At 47.4% G+C, this 22,242-nt stretch overlaps 1 protein-coding gene across 5 annotated transcripts in view; it reads right to left on the bottom strand.

Moving 5' to 3' along the window:
- Positions 1-22,242, bottom strand: part of RAD9A (RAD9 checkpoint clamp component A) — a 902,871-nt gene that overhangs the window by 441,828 nt on the left and 438,801 nt on the right. The window contains exon 1 of one of the 5 annotated variants that reach the window (XM_069628953.1): positions 5,753-5,887. The exons of 2 other annotated variants lie outside the window; for them this stretch is intronic. The gene's annotated coding sequence lies outside the window, so the exon portion shown is untranslated. Of the gene's footprint in view, positions 1-5,752; positions 5,888-22,242 lie in introns of those variants that run through there. 2 more of the 5 variants (XM_069628957.1, XM_069628958.1) reach the window with 2 other exon arrangements.

The raw sequence follows: 22,242 nt of genomic DNA, 5'->3' as shown, positions 1-22,242 counted from the left end.
TGTACTTTGCAGGCCTCCATCCATTAGTTCGGTAGGACATGATTGTCCTGAAGTCTGATCCAACATTCTCGCCAAGGGGATGTCTAAATGTCATACATCCCAGGAGGTTGTGCTCCCGGCTTTGTACAAACCCAACCTCTCAGGAGGAAAGAGATTGGCATTGTGTTGGGAAGGAGAGAGGGTCTTCCCACCCCTAGGGGATACTGAACAAGAAGTAGATGCTAATAGAGTGCATTCAGGGAGCAGGGGGACACAAAGGGGTTGGGGGGGGTGCAAGTGCCTGGGTTCATGTAGTATAAGTAATATGGAAGATACGGGTGTAAATGCAATCATGGCAAACGTCAGGCATCTTAGAAGTAAGACCAAAGCGCAGCAAACAGTATTCCGTGTATTAGGATTAGGCCCCTTGCATGAGCGCGAACACCACCCCCACCTTGGCCTGGTCTGCGAGATCCAAAACCTCCTCCATTGTTCACAAGGTTACAGGCCCTCACGCCTGGAATGAATGCGCCATGCAAGGTCATGAGAAGGGAGCAGAGTGCCTCTTGGCAGTACCATCCCACAGAACAGATAGCAAGGCCCTCTTGCCCCCAACTATCCCCACATGTGAAATATGTCTTTGTCATGCTTTCATTCCATGACCCCCACATGCAACAGTACCATGCGAGCCCAGACCACTGACCATAAAACCTTTACAGCTATCACGCCCTCAGGAATGTGTCATGTGATTTGTGCAGCAAAGTGCAGGGTGGCATCAGAAATATAGCTCAAAACTAAGGTGGAGGAACTTTGGAGTTGCTGATCGGTCTTGGAACAAGTGAAGGGTGTGTTAGTGTAACCTTGGTTCTCCCCCGAGCCCATCCCTGTATCTGCCAGGCGCATTGTTACAATCGTAAGAATACCATTGTGTGTTAAGAGTAGCTAATTGTAAGGTCAGCTCACTGCGGATGACGAGCCCAGTAGAACCCACGTGAAACGAGATGGACAGATGAAGATGGACCAATGGCCTGGCAATCTCATATGGAGCAGGCCCTACATCTATAGGCCTCCGCCAATCCATATTGTAGAATTGTACTGTATAGTATGATTAGTGGCGCTTTTTGTGCTTATAACGTACTGCCTATTCCAACGGACCTCAGAACATTCGTGGCAACAAGAGTCCTTTGCTGATGCATTCCTAAATACTTTTTTTCTGGTGTGAGGGTGCAGTGGCGTGCCTTCAATTGCCTGGATTGTATGAGTGCTGTCCTGGAACATCTCCAAAGCACTGACTACTTCAGACAGACTGATAACTTGCTGGTGACTTCTGGGCCTAGTCATGCTGGCAAAAAGGCCTCCACAGTGACTATCAGCAAGTGGGTTACGGAGATTTATTTTGAAGGCCTACAACAGAAGGATTTACAGGCCAGGGGCCAAATCCCGGAAAAGGTCTACCAGGGGCATGGTTTCTTCTTGGGCCAGTGTTCAGGGAGTGGCCCTTCAAGAGATCTGCAAAGCAGCCACTTAGGCTACTCCAAATAAATTCATTCGGCATTACAAACTGAATGTGGATGATCCTGGGTCCACTTAGTTTGGATTGGGTATGCTAACTTCGTAAACTCACCAAAAGAAGGATGGGTTTTCTGGGGTTCTGTTTGAATAAAAATTGGTGGAGGGTGCAGGACAAGCACAATTACTAGAGTGGTTTATCATTTAGCCCTTCGCAATAAATATTGCTTTGGGAATTCTCAAAGGTGAGCACTGTGACGAAGAAGAAGGGTGTGGAGGTAATGGTTGGAATACTTACTGGTAATCTTCATTACTACTAGTTCTACTCTTCCTCGTCACAGTACTGACATCCCCCAAACCCCACCTCCCAGGTGGGAAGGGGTCCATGACTCAATTAATATATGATAAAACTGAGGATGATGGCAATGTAGGCGGTTATAACTGTAGAGAACGGGCAAAGGCAAGTACTGTGACCAATAAGTCTAGAACTGGCAGTATTGTATTTTGTTATTTATATAGTGCTCTTTCCCCACTTGTGTGGCCTCAATGCGCTTTTCCTTGGTTGAACGCCCTTGGTGACCGCAGTCAATGTGATTGGAAAATTCTAGGGGGTTTAGATTAGGGGATGCATGTGTGCATATTGTCATTCTAGGACATGGGTGGCTTGCAAAGCTCGATTTAAGCAGCCCAAGAGAGGTCAGACACGTGGGTGGGTGCTGTTGAGGGTTAGAGATAGAGTGCTTTTGTTGATAGCCCCCAATTCTTTTAGTTCAAAAAGGTCCCCAAAAGGTCCACAATCATATGAATAGCATTCCCACCGAGACCTGGATCAGTTTCAATGGGAAGCATAAGAGTCAAGACACCATGAAAAGCAAACAAAAAAGCATAGGGATCTCTCAAAACTTGAGCAAAAAAAAAAATCATCCTTACAAAGGGCATGACTAAATACTGGGCAAAGTACGATTTGCAGTGATTTGCCCGCGACTGAAAGTACCGCAGGCAAAATGTTTGCATGAGAATGGTGCGAACTACCAAAAGTTTGCACCTTTCTCATGCGAACACACATACAAACTCACACCCACACCCATTACACACCCCCAACATAAACAAACCCCACTTACCTTGTCTTCACGCTGGGTTCCTGCAGCGCCAGTTCCCTTTCACTTCCGTGATCGGGAACCGGCGCTGCAGGGGCCTTATCTTTTTTTTTTTTTTTTTTTTTAAACGGAAGGCTGCAGGGGTGTGCAACCCCTGCTCACTATACCATGAAGTATCGTGAGCGGGGCGATGCAGGGGACATCCCCGCAGCCCCCTTTTTTTTTCAATGCTACCACCAAAGGTTCAAACTTTTGGTGTTCGAACCTTTGGTGGTAGCATTTTTAGAACTTTTGGTCATTGCGACCATTTATTTTCGGTAAAATTGGCCTAGACCCAAAGTACCGATCAGATGACATTCGAGGTCAAAACACATGAGGCAGTGGGAAAAGGGTCTCACCCACTCCAGGGTTAAAATTAAAAAGTCCTACAGCCAGCAAAAGAGCTGGGGTCTCTAAGGCTGAAGGGAATTAGCACAGAAATGAGAATTCTCCCCAACATGACTGCACCAATATATGCCAGTATTCACATCATTCCTTCACACAGTATTCATGTTTGCTTTGCGCAAAACCCAATAATCAACAACCATAATGAAAAGTACCTCCAGGATAAAAAAAAAACAAAAGAAAAGGATCCAGAAAAGAAAGAAGCAATAAACAAACGGAACCACAAAGTCCCATCAACTGAGGTCCCAACTACCCACAACCTACCAAATACAAGCAACAACAAACCACAAACAGCAACGACTAAACCCAAAAGACCATGAAAAACACCAATCGAAAGAGGACACCCACTAAGGAACACAACCCACACATCATGCCTCGCCACAAGAAAGACAAAGAAGCTAGAAATGACAACAGAAATAATAAGAAATCCCAAACCACTCAGGAAGGCATGGGCCCGCATGATCCCACAACCCCAAAAACTCGACAAACATCTGAGATAGCCCAAGGAGACATACATATAACAGAGCAAAGACAGACTAAAATGCTTGCTACCTGTCCACATACGACAACATGGTGAACAAAAACAGCACAGCAATAACGAACCGACAGCCAACAAGCTTCATGAATACAGACCCAAACAGGACACCAAACGGATGACAAATAAACCATCCCAACCTGGTCTCCAACATGGACAATACCCCAACCAGAACAAGGAACAAATTGGAAACCATCACCCTCGCTCTACACCCCCTATATCACCAAAACTGGAACAACAGAGGGGTAGCTCCCCTATTTACCACCCGGAAACAAACCAACCCCACCATAAACCTTATCGGTCTACTCCACAAAGACTGACCAACAAAGAACCACCCCACCCAAAAGACTCAAACGTGAAAAACCCACCTGGAACGGAAACCCAAACAACAACACACCGGTCAGAACAAACAATACTAACAACACAAAATGGAAATCCAGCAAACTACACTGCAGCCTCCTCAAAATTAGATGCATGGCAAAACACTCAACAGAAAGCAATGACCTCCTAAGCGAAGGAGGCACAGACATGCTCTTCCTTACAGAAACCTGGCTATCAGACAACTATAAAGTCACCGCGAACGAAGCAGTACACGACAATTATAAATTAATACACGCCAACAGAGAAAACCGAAGAGGAGGTGGAACTGCAATTATACACAAAAAAACACGCCTGAGCATCTCGAATCATCACAACCAACGCGGAAGACTATGAATCCCTCTAATCAAGATAGAACTGAACGACCAATCCAACATAGTATTCCTACTGATCTACAGACCATCTTCTTACAACCCCATGCAACAAAACTAGCGGACGAGGCCGCCATGCTATCAACCTACCACGACAACCTAGGTGAAAGAGATCCCACCGATACAAAGATACAACAGAAGACACACTTAACAATTGGATCACCAAGGCCATTGACCAATTAGCACCAGCTAAAACATTCAAAGCAACACCAAAAAAACTGGCAGCAAAATGGTTCGAAGAACTGAAAAAACGCCTAAAAAACAACCGCAAAATGGAGAGAATACACCAGACAAGACTAAATAAAATATCAAAGACAACTCAAACTGTACAAAGGAACAGTCCTCAAAGCAAAAAAAAAAAAAAAAAAACCACTACGCCACAAGAATCGGCAAAGAATTCCGAGAAAGAACTCCATCACCCCTACACAAACACTTTGTGACTGTCACTTACACCAGAGCAGGGTCTATGTAGCTGCACAGCAGTTACTGCCTCTGCGGGCATTAGCCTGCCAAGGTATTATTATATATGTAGTCACTTACAGCAGAGCAGGGTGTGTGTAGTAGCTGCACAGCAGTTACTGCCTCTGCGGGCATTAGCCTGCCGAGGTATTATTATATATGTAGTCAGTTACACCAGAGCAGGGTCTGTGTAGTAGCTGCACAGCAGTTACTGTGTCTGCGGGCATTAGTCTGCGCCGGTATTCGCATATATGTAGTCACTTACAGCAGAGCAGGGTCTGTGTAGCAGCTGCACAGCAGTTACTGTGTCTGCAAGCATTAGCCTGTGCAGGTATTATTATATATGTAGTGACTTACACCAGAGCACAGTCTGTATAGCAGCTGCACAGGTATTATTAGATATGTAGTCACTTACACCAGAGCAGGGTCTGTGTAGTAGCTGCACAGCAGTTACTATGTCTGCGAGCATTAGCCTGTGCAGGTATTATATATATATATATATATATATATATATATATATATAGTGTCTTACACCAGAGCACGGTATGTGTAGTAGCTGCACAGCAGTTACTGTGTCTGCGAGCATTAGCCTGTGCAGGTATTATTATATATGTAGTGTCTTACACCAGAGCACGGTATGTGTAGTAGCTGCACAGCCGTTACTGCGTCTGCGAGCATTGTAGAGCCTGAACCGCACCGTAAATGAGCTTCGGAGCAGCTACTGTGTCTATATGCCAACAACAGGCTGCCCCGTGTAATTTCAAAACCAGATGTTTAGAAAATCACGTACTTAAAATATTTAATTTCAACAAGCGATAAGAACAATATAAGGAATTACAGCTTCAACGTGCATTCCTAGAGGTTGCAAAAGGGCACCTCTTAACAATATAACAAATGGGTGAGAACGTCTAAGTTGATGGATGCTTTAAAAAAAAAATGCATATAAAATAGACCAAAAGAGCTGGATCGCATGCACTCACCTGATGCTGCCTGGAAACTGGGCATGCACGTTTCCTAAAGTGTAGTGTCTAGTTCCCATTCGAGAAACTGACCGTAGAAAGCCCGCCTCCACTTCATCCCTTGGGCTGCTCTGTATCACGTGGGTTTCAACGTCCACTTCATCACGTAGGCTGCTCTGCGTCACGTGGGGTGGAACGTTCACTTTGTCATCTTTTTGCATGAGCGGGAAGGCAAGGGTTGCGGGCAGGGCTTTAAGTGGGGTAAGAAATCGAGGGGCGCCCTCGTTTGGGGGCGTGGCTGTGAGGGGCGTGGCCTAAAAAGTACGCAAATCGTAGGGCACACACACAAATATATATAAATGTTAAATATTTGTGTGCGTACCTTACTATGGTTTGTGTACTATGCAAGCCATCTTTTCTAAACATAGAAATATGTAACCTATTTCTACGTTTATAAAAGATGGCTTGCAAAGTACACAAACCACAGTAAGGTACGCACACAAATATATAAAATGTATATATATTTGTGTGCATACCCTACGGTTTGCCTAGTTTTCAGGTCATCTTTTTTTAAACATTTCAGGTTTATAAAAGATGGCTTTGAAAGTACACAAATCAAGCCATCTTTTATAAAACTTTGACTACGGACAAAATTGTCCGTCGGCAAAGCTTTATAAAAGATGGCTTGAAATGTGTACTTTCAAAGCCATCTTTTATAAACCTTGAAATATGTCGCTGAGGGTTAAAGACGCCTCGGTGACCTGGGGAAACAAAGGGACAGTAACTGCCTCTGGTGACCTCTCGCGTGAGGGGTCACCAGATGCAGTTACTATGACTGACGGAAGTGGCAGCTGGCTGCCACTTCTGTCAGCTTGCCTGACTTCATTGCAGGCGCATCATCCCGTCGAGGCTGCGGCCGCGACGGGATAATGCATCCTGCCAATGTTGCGGTAGGATGGGGCCCCGGCAGGGCCCCGGCTCAGTCCCACTTTTTGGAGACTGCCGGGGCCCGGCCCCAGCAGGCCCCGGCCCACTTTAAGCACTGGTTGCGGGAGCACATTTGGTATACTTGATTGTTATTTGGTTTCTGGTAAATCTTAAAGTTATCTCTTGTTGATTGTTACTTTAATGCAGAGCGGCAATATTGGCAAGTGGGTATTTCTGTGTATTTTGGTGGTTTGTAATGTGCATCAGGGGTGAGATTTACTTAAAGTACAGGCAGATTCAGTTTTGTTTTTTTCGTTATTTCAGTGTACTCTGAGGATATGTAATGTGCATCAAAGGGGTGAGGCAATATTGGGGGGGTATTTTTGTGTATTTTGGGGTTTGTAATGTGCATTGGTTGAGATTTACTTAACGTACAGGTGGATTTAGTTCGTTTTGGCAGTTGACCTTCGATCAAAGGAAATGTCCAAAATAATAGTTTAAAACGCCGCAATTTCTTTCATGCTGCTTCTTTTCCAAACTATATATCAATTCCACTTTAAACCACTTCCATGGCACTGTTGATGTTACTTCACTATGTGAATAATAGTTTTGACCAGTGTTGCTGAGTAAATATTCTTTAACATGCACAATTTGCATCCCATTTTATGAAAAATAAACTTCCCCCCTTTGGTACTATCCAAACAGGGTTAGAAAAGGAATAAATTGCCGTTTACAACTATGGGCCACTTTTTCATTGGTGCCCGAGACAATTTTATGGCCCAGTCTGACCCGCACATGTACACGGGAGCAAACTGAACCAGCCATCTGTGCACTTAAACTACCAACAGCAATGTTAGTCTACTCTGTGATCTGAGCTGATGCAGAGGAGTATTTTAAGCGGACTGTGAAAGAATCATTAAGAAGAGCAATTACTCTAGCTAATGGTGAAAGAGCAGATAATCTGTGGTGAAATCCTGGATTAAACCGAGGGATTGTCCTGCAACCTCATTCTTAAAACCTGATGATTTCTGTTCACCATAAGCAACGTTTTCTTTTACTTGAACCACACCCGGTGCAGCTCCCCTCTGAAAGTGTAATAACTTGGAAGCTGATGAACACCCGAGCCAGCAAGTAAGTTATTAAGTGGATTTACAGTAGTTCAATGCCAGGAACAAAACATTGGCATGTCCTTTCCAAGTCAGCATACCTCCAACTGCCAAGCATAGAATCCCCCTTCAGATAACAACATACCAACACTCCACTCACACTGACATCACTACATTCCATTTAGCCGTGATGTCATCCACTCAGCTAGCAAGACACATTACAACACTTCTCCCTCCTTTACTTTGTTGGAAACAGAGAAAGATCACACGAAAACCACCACCAGACAAAACCCCCTACATGTACGTGTGGCCAGCACGCAATGCACCAACTAGTAACACCACTGGCGACAAGAAACTGCCCCCAGAGAACACCAAACCCCCGGACGCTCCAAGGAAGATCAAGGAAACAGGAAAGTGCTCCACCAAAGGGATATGAACCCAATAAAACCCACATGGCACCCCCAGAATACTAACAACTGTGCCAACACGTTAGGCAACACGACACCCTGGGTCAACCAAACCCTTAAACCAAGTCCTACACCCAACACAACTTAACACCACAACTCAACACCACTTCCACTCCTCCCTTTATAACAACAGAGAGGAACCCAACGCAGTGTACAAAGGGCTCACTCCTTCCATGAACAGAAACGAACAACCTTCGAGACACAAAAATAAAAAAAACTACGCACCTCCACCTGTTCCAAGCTGCCCCTTTAAACCTAGGTCCTGCCACGACCCAGCATCCTCACAGATAACTATCTAACGCTCCTAAACCCTAAGTGCACAAACATCCTCCCGTCCTAGTCTGCCCCCTAGGACACCAGGGCTGCCACCCCCGGGCACGACCCATACAGCTCAACGGAGCAACAACAAGCACAACAACGAAACAGTTCACCACAGCACCCCTGAGGGTACCACAACACTACCAAACCCTGAACCATAGAGAACGCAAACCCGCAAGAATGCGGAACACAACCAGGACCAACCACCTAAACCAGACACACACCAAACACCCACACCAACCACCGCGGACATCTGGTCCAGCCTACTGCACAGCGCAGTATACCTGCCACTCACCTAGGACCCCAGGTCCAGCCTACTGCCACCCGCAGCACACCACTCCATACCTTGGACCCCAGGCCCAGCCTGCTGCCACCCGCAGCACACCTACCACATACCTTGGACCCCAGGTCCAGCCTACTGCCACCCGCTGCACACCTACCACATACCATGGACCCCAGGTCCAGCCTCCTGCGCGAACGCAGGACACACTCTACTCAGCTTGGACCCCTGGTCCAACCACCTGCAAAACAGCAGGACTCTTCACCAACATGGGACCTACTCAATGGCCCCACCTTGCATGTTGCTATTGGAAACCCCAAACAGAGGCACACTGTAACAATAGCACAGCTCACATACACACACAACAAGGATAGAGTCACCTCCACTCTCCATATACACATATGCTAAAAGATACATTGACTTTCACATGCATATTCAGTGCTACCAAAGATTAGACATAACATAACTGAACAATTAGGATGATAAATGTCTTTAAGCACTTTTGGATTGAAATGACTGCCCGATAAGCCATAATCACCCGCGGGCACCCCCACTCACGAGTCCATCCAAAACCAAATGGCACCCAACCTGTAAAAAAAATGTTAGGCCTTTGGCAGATTAATGCAGACATTACTGTGATAATAACATGTGAGTGCCCCCACCCACAAGTCCAAAGCCTAAAAGTTCAATGTTCAGTCCACCTGGAAGAAATAGTTATTCACAACAAAAAAAAATACATAGCAATTTTCAGTACATCAACATATCACTAAGTCTCACTCACCTGTAGCATACAACAACCACAACCCTGACAGACAGCCACTACACTCATGCAAACATCCAGCGCGCGCATCCACACACACTCACACGGACCCATGATACACACACACTGGAATCCAAAATACAGCCGGCAACAATTATAACAAACTCACAGTGAAAAATGTTCATCTTGAACGGAAACGTCCTCCTCCTCGTAACAAAGTGCAAAGATTCGAAACCCAACCTGTCCCAGGTCCACGCACCACCACAAGTCCAGCAATAGGGCGCAGACTAATCCTCCATTGCTCCGGGCCTGCCAGACTTGCAGTACAACAAATGCTCATCTCTTAGTGTCTCCGACTCGAGCTCAAAACACCCAACGTCGATCACACGGCTGTCCATCTTACCAAACTCCATGCCGATGCCATCGACCCATAGAGGGTAAGGCTTGCGCTCTCCCGATGCGCACACACGGATGATCAAATCACCCTAGACATTCATGGAATGCCGCTCGCAATCATGAAATTCTCCAAATATCCTGAGGTGTCCCCGTGGTTGCTTCCCACAGCCAATGGACACTTCTTCCACGTATACGCTGTGCTCGAAACTAGCAACGTAACGAAAGTCTCCTGTGCGTTCCAGCAGCCTACGCTGGAACGCACGTCGCAACAAAGGCAACGGCATTACCTCTACGCGTTCCGTCACGCCTTCGTGAACGCGCTCGCACTCCACCCTGTGTCGGCACGCGTATGACCCACATAACAGTACCTCCAGGTGACACACTACGTCACCAGAGTTGCTCCAGGCTCTGCAGCGTTCACTACTACTCCGCCCCTCCCTGGAATAGGATGAGAGGGAACCCGCCATCTGTGCACGCAGGGCAACCTCCGTGGACACCGACACTTGAAGCTGCTCTACAGGCCCAACACAGATGTGGTCCTCAACACGAACCATCCGGCACCCAACAGCATACAGGGACGTCTCACATCCAAGTGTCCCGGCGCTCTGCATACCGCACTAGGAGGGACTTGAAGCCCACCCCGTGCACATGCCAAGAGCCGCCTCCTCTCTTAACAGTCCTCTGCCAGCCCCTGATTTCACTCCGAACACCAACCGGAGTCAGAAACCGATGCAGAAGGCACGCTGGGACTTGGCCGATGGAACATGAGGCCACTCCTAGGAACCCGCACACCGACCTGTGTGCCGACCAGGCCCCAAAAGTGCACCTAGGGACTAAAAAACTGCGCTGCACACCGACCTGTGTGCCGACACGTTTGTAAGTGCGCCGCACACTGACTTGTGTGCCAAACAGATCCTTAGCTCAGCGCCACCCGGCCCGCTGAAAGGCATCTGCAACCGGTGGAGATACCAGGACTTAAACCCGCTGACAGGACATGGTTTCAACGGAGGGCAATGTTTCCTGGCTTCAGACTGTCCCCTCCTCGACAGCATCCCATCCTCGTCGCCAGTGTAATAACTTGGAAGCTGATGAACACCCGAGCCAGCAAGTAAGTTATTAAGTAGATTTATTGTAGTTCAATGCCAGGAACAAAACATTGGTATGTCCTTTCCAAGTCAGCATACCTCCAACTGCCAAGCATAGAATCCCCCTTCAGATAACAACACACCAACACTCCACTCACACTGACATCACTACATTCCATTTAGCCGTGATGTCAGCCACTCAGCTAGCAAGACACATTACAACAGAAAGCAGTTGGGTGGCTGCATTGTGTGGCATAGCTTAAATGATAATAGGGGTATTTATTTATTCATGCAATGTTTGTCGGATACAAGTATCCGACAAGCATTGCATAAATAAACCAGGTCATGGCTGAGGACTCTAACTTCCTCTGGTGACCCTGTGCACCCTGCACAGGGTCACCAGAGGAAGTTACAGTTTTCTTTTCCTGCAGCTGTGACCTGTATCAAAGTCCTGCTGTGTACACGTAGGGGGGCGGAACCATCAGAGCGCTCATGGCGGCAATGAGCTGCTCCGCCCCCTACTCTGTGCTGCCGCTTTCTTTTCTTTATTTATTTTCCAAAGTAACCCAGTGCAGAGCCTGGGTTTGGGGTTTGCGGCGGCTGACTCTGGCCGGATCCCGCGATCTGGCTACACATCTGGTGCCAGATCTCGGATCTGGCGAGAACCGGCCCAATGACCAGCGCTGCCGCTGTCTGCGCAACACGGCTTTCACTGTTAAAAAGCAATGGGCTCACTATGACGGCATGTAGTTCCCTTGGTATGATTTCTGTAACTTTACTGCCTTTATGATGTGAGGGGTTCTGAACATTGCAGGGAGATGTGCCTGACATTACCGCTCAGTGCTGCCAGGCAGTGCATTGACCTGTATCAGCCTGAGTCTGTACCACAAGATGTCTTTCTTGACCCCTCTACCCCCCATATTTCTTTCTCTCTGTATAGGACCGACTTCCTTCATTTCCCTGCGACTTCCTTGATTTACCTGCGTTGTCTCACTGACTAGGTGCCTGGATGTTGCTTTGCTAGTATACAGTGAAAATGCGAACTCCTATGTTGTCTTGCCAGCAAGATAACAATGAGTATTTAGCCCTAGAAAATAGCCATACTGTAGGCAGATGTCTTCAATCTGTGGGGCATGTGATCCAGGACAGCGGGAAAAGAGAAAATACATGCTCAGTCAGTGCAATGTGATGGGAGCGCAGGAAATAAATGCAGCCTGGACGTGCGCTTTCCTGCATTTGGATTGCGTGTCCACACTGCGTTGTTGCTTCCTGCTGGTGCTGCCAGCATCTTATTGCCTGGTAAGGGATGCCACTTCTCGGCTCAGACCGCTGCACCACAGTTGGAGGGACCGCCAGGAAGCAAGCGTTTCAGGCCTTTGTCAGTCGCTCGCCCCTTTGGACCCACAAAGACTAATGTGTGGGGACAGGTGAGCAGGGCAGCCGGATCACTGCATTGCTGGCTCCCCCTGCACCCCTCTCCCTCTGTGCCCCCACCTTGCTTGACCATGGAGGAAGAAGAGGCGAGCGGCGACGGAAGCACGCATTGCCAGTGTAGTTTGATATCTGGCTCCCCCACAGCAAATTTCTGGGCTCTCCAGCAATCTGTTGTGGGGGAGCGAGATATCATACAACACCAGTCCCCCTGCTTTGGCTGTCCCTCTGCCTCGTCACCCCTCTGGTCCATGGGACGGCGCTGGCCGGGTCCGAGATCCGGCATCGGACGTCTGACTGGATCTCGGGAACCGGCCTGCCTCGGTCATAACCAGGCTTTACCAAGCCCACAGCTTTGCAGAGAGAAGCTGGGGGCTCGGTGACCTAATCTAAGCAGTGCTCCTTTCCCCAGCTGTCACTCGTGCATTTCCTGGTTCTATTTGCTCATCCCGTTTGTTTTTTCTGTCCTGAAAGGGACACCACGGAAATCGATGGGCCATGAACATCACTGTGGCGGGGAGAGGGGGTGCTCGCTGTTGAAAGCAGTATTCTACATACTGGACACATTATTGTTCAATTGTGTGTTTTATACATTCAAAGGAAAAAAGTTATTTCCAAATTCAAAAACGCTGCAGAAACTTGCGTTCACTCGCTTTCTTTGTGATGTTTTTTTTTTTTTGATCACCACACCAATCCTCTTTTTAATTTGTGTGCCCTTTGCTTTGTATTTTATCACAGGTTATATTTATGAAGATGTTATGTTTACAAATAAATGCTTCCGTTGTGCTGACAGCAGTTATTAGGAAATTAAACTGGGTTAATGGGTGCCAAACAGAGGCAGAAATACCCCAACCCATCCCTTGGCCAAACAAATTTTATAGCACTTCCTTCTTTTATAAGTAATTGTAAAAAGTAATTTAATTAACAAGTTTTGCATATATCCTTTGTTTTTATTGTTTTGGTTAAATTCAACCTTAAACACAGTCTCCGCAATGGTCTGTCAACCTGCTGAGCTACCCTTGGAGCCATCTACTATAGAGCAAGTCTATGCAAATTGGAATTCATGTATATCATCCTGCTGTGGGTGCCAGGCCTTCGCCTGCATGTGGCACCATTTGTTGCAGAGAAGCCAGGGGCCCTCGTGTCTGTTATGGCAGCTACGGCAGTCTGCTGCTACGTCAGCGCTGTCACCTAACTGTAGTATAAGCTATATGGCTTTTACTCGATGTTTCTGAAAATTAGCTAGGTGAGTTAAGAACTACTGTGTCATTTTCTATGTAAGATATGTAGATGAATGATTGGAATCTTCTCAACTGTTAAGTGTAAAATATAACAAGCTGATGCTCTTTCTCTCGCTTGCTCTATTATTTCTTTGTCTCTGTGACTGAGTATGAGTCACGTTTTTAGGTATGTGCTGTGACTGCTCTCTCTGCCAGCTGGGGTGGACTGGCCTATAGCAAACTTTGGCGATTTCCTGGTTGGACCCTGCACTCTAGGTCCCTTTTGTGTGCGGGGAAGGATGTGTGCCAACTGGCAGAGTGTAGTGCGCAAATATTGGTACGGTCAATCTGGTACGTCTATAATATTTTTTTATTGTACTTTTTCAATTGCAGGAACACAAATTGGCTCAATCATCCCATCTTGGACAGCAAAGTCCCCAGCAGCAATGGCACCATAAAAAATCCTGACATCTGTATTAGGACTTGCCGACGGTAAGAATGTCTTTTTTAAAAACGACTGTATTTTGCTGTGGGGGATGGTGGGGTAATTTTAAAGGTATAGTAGTAGTCACAATCGGGGATTTCAAACCTATTTTTGAGGCTGTTCCTTTCTCATGTCCAGTTTGGGGTGGTACTGAAAGTTCACGTCTCATGTGGGAGTTGCATTTACAGTGCACTCTCTCCTGGTTTCCCAGCGTTGCGTCCTGCTTACTAGTTGATGCATAACACCCAAGAGCTGGTTTTAATCCCTGCTCATTTTGGAGTATCGGGTAGACCCATGTATCCTTGATTAACTGTTTTCATTGCAGCATCGCTCAAAGTGTCAGTATGTCAACCTAACCACCTGTGTCCCAGCAAGAAAAATCCAGTGAAGCACTTGACCCTGGCAAGTAAGGATTTCTTTTCCCTATGTAACATTGGGTGAGCCCTGTGCAATGTGCATCCAGGTGTGGATTTTGCCACCAATCTGTGGCCTAGTCCAGTGATAGGCAGAATTGCATGCAGTACCCTCTGGGACCACCGCATACAATTAGGACTACAGGTGTAAGCAAAACCAACCTTTGGTATAAGTCTGTATTTTTGGTAGCAGGGCTGAGCAGTCAGGCTTATCTCAAGAGGGAATGTGAGCTGTAAGGGCTGTTACACAGAGGTCTACAATCCCAAGTATTCAAATAGACACTTGCTCTCAAGGTTTCTTGGTGAAACACTCATTAATTTATTACACAATCATTTATAATGCATTCACTAAAATGAGGCAAGTTATATCACACACAAATATACTACAGTACTCATTACTTAAGCAGTTGAGCTCCCCTAAGTAAGAGCAAAATAGCAGTAACGTAGGATTAAAAAGGCATAGGTTAATCAAACGAATATCACAGTGATTCTGAAACGGGGCAAATTGTTAGAGTTCACCAGAGGAGTCAATTCAATGCAATAGGTTAGGCCAAAGTCAAATGGGCTAATGTCTTGTATAGGATAAAACGGTTCTGGTTATTAAACGGTAAAGTCTTCACCAAAGTTCTCATAAGTAGTTTGTGGAAGTTTGTGGAAGAAAGGTTTGTATGCTGGGTCACAAGCTGAACAGGCCTGAAAGTTGCCAAAGTTATACGCACTTTCGCAGTGAGAGTTAAGTTCTCTCAATCGGGTTTTCACAGTACCTTGAAATGAAGAAAAAGATGCAGCTGAAGACTTCTGTTCCTGGCAGTTCCTGCAGATCTTGCTGTTCCTGAGCCTCAGTCGTGGGGACAAGAGGGAGGAAGTCGGGGGACTCCTGCACTGCACGCGGACTGGTCACAAAGTTGGCAGACTTGGCAAATCTTCAGTTCCAGTAGCTGTCCTTCAAGCACGTAAGCTGGTGTCCTTCTCCCTGGTTAATCATAACCAGCTCTGAGAATGGTATATAGGTGGCTCACGAGTTGATTGGTCCTACCAACTCAAAGGAAGAAGTCGTCCTTGAAGGGGCTTCTCTGTCGAGCTGAACTGGACGATTCAGACCTGCAGCAGGACTTCACCGGGCAAACCAACGGTCCAGGAATTTCAGCAGCCTTCCTCTTCAGCTCGTCTTCGGTTCTTTCGTTCCAGTGGTCGACTCTGCCTTCCAAGCCAAGAGACTTGCCTTTTATTCAGTTCTCCCCCATCATTCCAGCCTAGCTGTCACTCACCCAGCAGGGTGGCTGTCCTTGCCAGACAGTCAGCCAGCCAATCACGCCAGAGTGCATTTGGGTTGCCTAGGAGACTAAGCACAGGGAGTTTCGAGCACCTCCCTCGCTTCCTGCACACCCCAGACACTCAGGCGCCATAGGCGGTTTTCAGTCCAGAAGCCCGCCAAAGGCGTAGGAACAAAGGGACCAAACCTGGTTTGGCACACAGAGACAAACTCTAGAAGGACCTTTCCAAAAAGAAACCGCGAAAAAAGAAGACCGGGACCTGTTTAAACAAAGGAGGCTCAGCTGCCACCTTGAAAAACATGGCTCACGTGATTTTTAGCTACCGGTGTTCGCGGTCGGGAAAAATCATGGTAGTTCGTTTTAAAACCACTGCCACCAGCCATTTTGATAGGAAAGGGTAGCATTTGACTGCTACATGAGTTTCTAGACACAGGGCATACTAGTTAACCCCTCCAGCACTCTATTGGAAGATAGTGTGTGCTGGGTCTAGGAATTAAAAAAGACAGTAAAGTAAATTTAACTTTAGTTTCTCTGGGAAACAGTAGTTTATCCCAGAGAAGGTATTTAAACCTTGGGACAGCCTGAAAGGCTTCCCTGTGTCACTGCACTGAGGGTGCTGTGTGACACAAAAATGAAAGGATGATGCCTATGGAGTTGTTTAGGCTCCATAATCAAAGTACACAAGTAAAACTCAAATCAAAATACATGAGTGGGAAGAAAGGCTCACATTCTCTCCAGGTAAAATAAAAAAAAATCAAGTCCTCAAAATCCAGCAAAGTTGCTAGGGGTCTCTAAGGTGGGGGAAATGAGTGCATTTATGAGAATTCTCCCTAACATCCAGGACCACACTTCAACCAAAAATTTGAGCTAGAACTTCACAATCTAAACAGGGAGTCTTCTGAGACTTGTATCAATGTGGTGTTTTTTTAATCCAAGCAGCATTCTGACCCATTTCTGCTGAGTTTTTTTCCCCCCAAGCTGTTCAAATGGTTAAGTTTGGGGACACCCACCCCCAACCCCCAGCCTTTTCACGTGATTCGTTTGAAATCGTATGTGGTGTTTGTCAATTTAAATCTTTTAATGCATTTTTAATTTTTGAAAACTTGAAATGGTTTTTAAAAAATAACGTGACATAAATTAACGTGGAGGTTTGCAATGTTTTCAGAGTCAGGCTCCCTTTTTAGATGGATCGTTGGTACTAAGTGAAAATATCATTTTCACTGTACCGAGGTGAGGGTTTCGATTTAGAAAGACTATTCTGTGACCGCACGGAGAGGTCTTTCTAAATCTTACTTGTCAAAACCCCTGTCGCACACGAGTGTGTGCAGGGGCTGACAGGTGCTTTGAGCCCCAGCAGAGTCGTCAAAGGAGGCAGAGGTGAGTTTTGGACTGTATATGTGCGCATGTGGGTAGGATGCGTGTGTTGGGGGATGGGTGGGGAAATTGGAGGTTCAGGAGTCCCCCCTGATTGACGAGTTAATGTGCGGGTGGGGCAGGAGGGGGCAGTATGTGATTTCCGCACTTTAAAGCCAATTAAAAAAAAAAGGCTGGAAAAAACATCCGTCTTTTTTTTGTATTCGGGCTTTAAAATGCAGGAATCACATAGAACTGGATAGTGCCCAAAGATGGTAGGAATCTCAAACGAAAAGCGGAGGGAGAGGTGGAAACGGACACGAGAAATGCGAAAACACAGAAATATGTCTTTTTCGCATTTTGGGTTCACATGGATCGCAGTTGCTGACAAGTTAAGCTGCAGTGTGTGGTTTTTGGTGCTACATTAGCAAGCCTGAAGCCAACTCTATTAAGGTGGCATTTGGAAACAAAACATTAGCAAAAAAGACCAGGGATTTCTTTGTACGGCAGCTGCAAGGCATACACAAGCAAAAGACTCTGTTAAGTGGCCTCAGGACCTGCAAATGCTTTGGAAGCTTCTTACCACATTATCTGGGGTGGAGGGGGAGAAGATTTACAGATGTTGAGAGTAATTCTGCCAACAATTCTCGCTGTCAACCGGGTAATGCTTAGTGACGGTGCAGCAGAGAAATGCAAAAGTATCCTTATGTCTGACGCCACAATTTTCTGCCGCATCACTGACCTGTCCTCTTCTATCAGTACAGAATTGATATTGTGCTTGAAATATTGGAGAAATATGTTGTAAACCAATTCAGGGCAGAGCAACTGCATCTATAGTCATTGACATGGATGGTGCTCCTTCCATGGCTGGTGCTAGAACTGGGTTAAAAGCAAAAGTGTTGGTAGTAGCTCCACATATATTGTGAACACATTGCGTGATCCCCGGGAAGCTTTGCCTGTGCGCAATATGGGGGAATGGACTCTCAAAGGTGCTGACTTCTGTTGTAAAGATTGTGCATTTTATTAATATGCACCGCACAAGAGCCCGTCAGTTTGCCACGTTATGTGCAGAAATGGGAGCTGAACATGATGCTTTGTTTCACACAGAGGTCGGGTTGCTCTCCAGGGGTAAAGGTTTTAAATTGTATTTAGGAACTCAGGAACAAAGTGAGAAGCTTTCTCCTGGGTTTAGACCAGACAAAAGAAGAGCCTCTGTGTGATTCACACTGTGTTGTACTGTTAGCTTACTATGGCGATCTCTTTGAAAAGCTAAATTTTCTAAACCTCTCCCTGCAACGCACAGAAAAGAAACCACATCATTGGCTATGAACGCAAAAATGTCAGCATTCAAGAAGAAGTTGGAGCTTTGGAGGAGGAGGGTTAATGTCTGCATTCCGATGCGTTTCCATTATTAGCATATGCTCTTGAGGAGGCGGACTATGATCTTTTCATGTGTTGCTGAACTAATGGGGAAACCATCTCAGAACAACTCTCAAAAGTACTTTCCCGAGGACAATTGTAGCATCAATGACTGAGTGGTTCAGCCTTTCCTAGCAGACGTAGGGGCCCGCCCCCCTCCCAATACACCTCCAGGATGAACTAATGGAGCTTCAAAGTGGCTGCCTACTGGAGAGCCAATTCAGAAAATTGTTCTTGGGTGGATTTTGGCAAAATGCAGTTTCCTACTCTCACCAAATGCACAGTCAATGTACTGTTACCTTTCAGCACCTCGTACCTTTGCAAGATTGGATTTTCAACACTTGCAGCCCTAAAGACTAAATATTAGTCAAAGCTGGAAGAAAACCTGTGGTGGGCTATTGCAAAAATTGAACCCAATAATGATGGCTGGCTGCTGAAAGGCAGGCCCACCCTTCACACTAGTGCTCCAGTATGCCACTGTCCAACTTGCAAGTGACTGCATTGATAGTAATCCAGTTGTTGTACTTAAGTATGTCCTACGTTACTGTAGGAAATAAATATCCAACACTACTTTTAGTCAAGTCCCCTGTAGCAAAAAATTCTGACTGGTGCGTTTACAAATATTTGCCCTCTAATTTGAGTTATTGCAAGCAATGATTTTGAAAGAATGTTATTTGGCACCCACACCTCCATTTGGCACCATTCTACACCAGATAAACATTTTGGAGCCCATGTGTATAGAGGGGCCCAAGCCAGGTACCTTTTTCTTATGGAGGGTTCGGGGGGGGTCAAAAAAGGTGGAAGACCACTGCCTGTAGAGTTGACTATCTTGTTATCAAGAAAATGTTAAAAAGGCAAAAAACGGGATCGGCCACCAGGGGGCGCATGGATGGACGCGATCTCCGTGTAGGCTCCGCGCAAGGGTCCCGAAAAGTGGGTTGAGCCCCCACCACGAGACCCCCCCCGGCCGCAACATCGACGGAACCTGGCATCGGAAGGGTCCAGGCGTCACCAGGAGCAAACCCGACGAAAATCGGGGCCCGCTTCGCGGAGATATCCTCTCCTGTGACCTACGCCGAGTGAGCACAGACGGGGCCTACGAGCTGCCACCGCACGCTGTGCCGAGATACGCGCGGCTTCTTGGAGCGCGTCATAACGTGCACTCTCGTTCTTCCTGGGGACCGCTATACGCTATGTGCACACATGGCCCCATAAACCATACCTCTCGGAGGCGCGATCCCCAAGGACGAGCTCTCACCCGCGAGGCTCGGAAGTGAGCGGCCCAGTCTCCGGCCCCGCGTATGATCTCTCCCGGACTACGCGGCAATTCTGGCAGTCCACACGCGCCCAGACCGGGCCCATCCATGGACCACGGCGTAGCTGCCGCATCGAACCCGGACAGCACGAATCAAGGGCCGGCGGCTGCTTGCTGACACTTGCACCCAGGTGGCGGTGGAAGGGAGGATTGGGATCCACCACGACGCCTCGTTGTCTTTCTGCCCGCTCGGCCCAGATAGCTTTCCCTCGGCGAGCCCATGTGAGAGAGAGGCGCCTGAACTTGGTGGGGACAGCTGCATCCTCGCCCCAGGACACCGGGGTGGAGCCCCTCATCTCAAATCTCTCCCAGGCCATTGTGGGCTGAGGGTTGGGCCCCTGGTACGCAGGGCGTGTGCCCTCCTCGCCCTCCACTACGATCTTAAGGCCTATCGCCTCTACACCCTGCCTGGCCCGGACTTTGAGCACGAGGAATTCCTGAGGAGGCCGCGAGCACCCACTGGAAGGGGTTCAAGCACGGGGGCTGCCATCCCCGACCTCTCTTCTGCTCCCCAGTATTGGGCATCCCAGGAAACCACCATGAAGCCCTAATTCTAGTACTTTGGAGCGTGTTAAAGGTTTTCCTAGCGGTTGGATCCCCTCACAACATCTTGCCCTGGTCATATCTCTCCACTGCTGACGGCAAGGGTAACACGAGAACACACGACCTTTGGACGCCCACACGGTCATCGAACAGGGCTCAGTCCACCGCGTCATTGGGATCCCGCTCCCCATGGACCCTAAGGGCAAACTCGCAAAGTATAAGTTCGCCCCACCTCAGGAAGACCCGAAGCCCCGCATCGAGCAAGCGATGTTGTCCCAGGGCTCAGACGCCGCTGCAACCAAAGGAGATGTCGCTGATTTACTAACAGAGATGAGGAGCATGAGGGCAGACATAGGAGGCAGGCTTGACAAAATCACTCAAAGGATGAACAAAATAGAGGACAGAGTGGAGCAGGTCGAGCACAACCAAACCTCCTTACATACGCTGGAAGCCCAGATGGATCACCGCATTGCGGAAATTGAACATAGGGAAGAGGAAATACGATTAAAGGTGGACGATCTTGAAAACAGAGAACGCCGTAACAATATACGCGTCCACGGCATCCCTGAAAAGGAAGGCGAAACTGATACGGATCTGAAACAGACTCTCCATAACATCTTAAAGTTCCTCTTCCAGGACGATCTGATAGATGAGCCTAAAATCGACCGCATCCACAGAGCGGGTGGCAGAGCAGGGGGCCCGCGCTCAGTCCTAGCCAGGTTTCATAACTATGCGGACAGAGCACGGATCTTGGAAAAAGCCAGACATGCCCCGTTACTCTCCATGGGTGATGCGACCGTCTCTCTTTATCAGGACTTATCATCACTCACGCTTGCGATGAGGAGGAAATGCTCACCGATTACGAAGATGCTGAAGGATACAGGAACCAGATACCGGTGGGGCTACCCGTTCTCACTGAACTTTGAATGGCAGGGCTCGACAATAAAGTTGGCCTCGGAAAAGGAAATTGCAGATTGTACAGTTGATCTTTTGGGCGACCAGGCAGAGGGCCCCTCCCATGGAGAGTCGAAAAAGGAGGAAGGTGAATGGCATACTAAGGGTCCCCGCTGTAAGCGGATCCAGGGATCCAGGAAGTTTCGAAGAATGAATAACTCACAGGACATGGTACACTAGCCTGGACACCAGACTGGCATGCTGAAATGCTTGAGGCAATGGACCCTTATATTGAGTGTTAATGCTTGATCAGGCCACCTGGGCATAGCCCGGAGTGGCACGAAGCCAGGCGGATATGTCGGCCGGGATGATGCCTGCACGACACACCATTGTTGCTCCTGACTCCCGCGACACATCCCTAGTTTATAATATGTTAATCCTCTTGTATGCACGGTGCACTTGGTCACGCAGGCACGAGGCGCCCAGAGAAGGATATGAGGTAATATCCACGCTGTGATGACGCCTCTGTGGGGGCCGATATTATGATTTTGATTTTTTAAATGTTGATGTTGGTATAAGAGCTATTGGTTGGGGGCTCACTGTTATATATGATTATATTACGATAGGACCGCTTGTTTCTGCGGTCCCCATTGGTGGTCCGGGATCGACTGGGTGATGTTAACCCAGACGGGTCGGGCGCCGAACAGAGATGGGATAGGGGGGGAGGGTAGGGAGGGATGGCAGGGGAACACATATTTTGTCACAGTTCAGACCGGAGGAGCGGGAAAACAAAATATGGGAATATAAAGGGGCTTTGTAGGGACTG

The sequence above is a fragment of the Ambystoma mexicanum genome, chromosome 12, assembly GCF_040938575.1.
Source record: "Ambystoma mexicanum isolate Mex_15411 chromosome 12, UKY_AmexF1_1, whole genome shotgun sequence".
NCBI lineage: Eukaryota > Metazoa > Chordata > Amphibia > Caudata > Ambystomatidae > Ambystoma > Ambystoma mexicanum.
The sequence above is the reverse complement of the archived record's forward strand: the minus strand, read 5'-3'. Positions and strand labels throughout refer to the sequence as shown.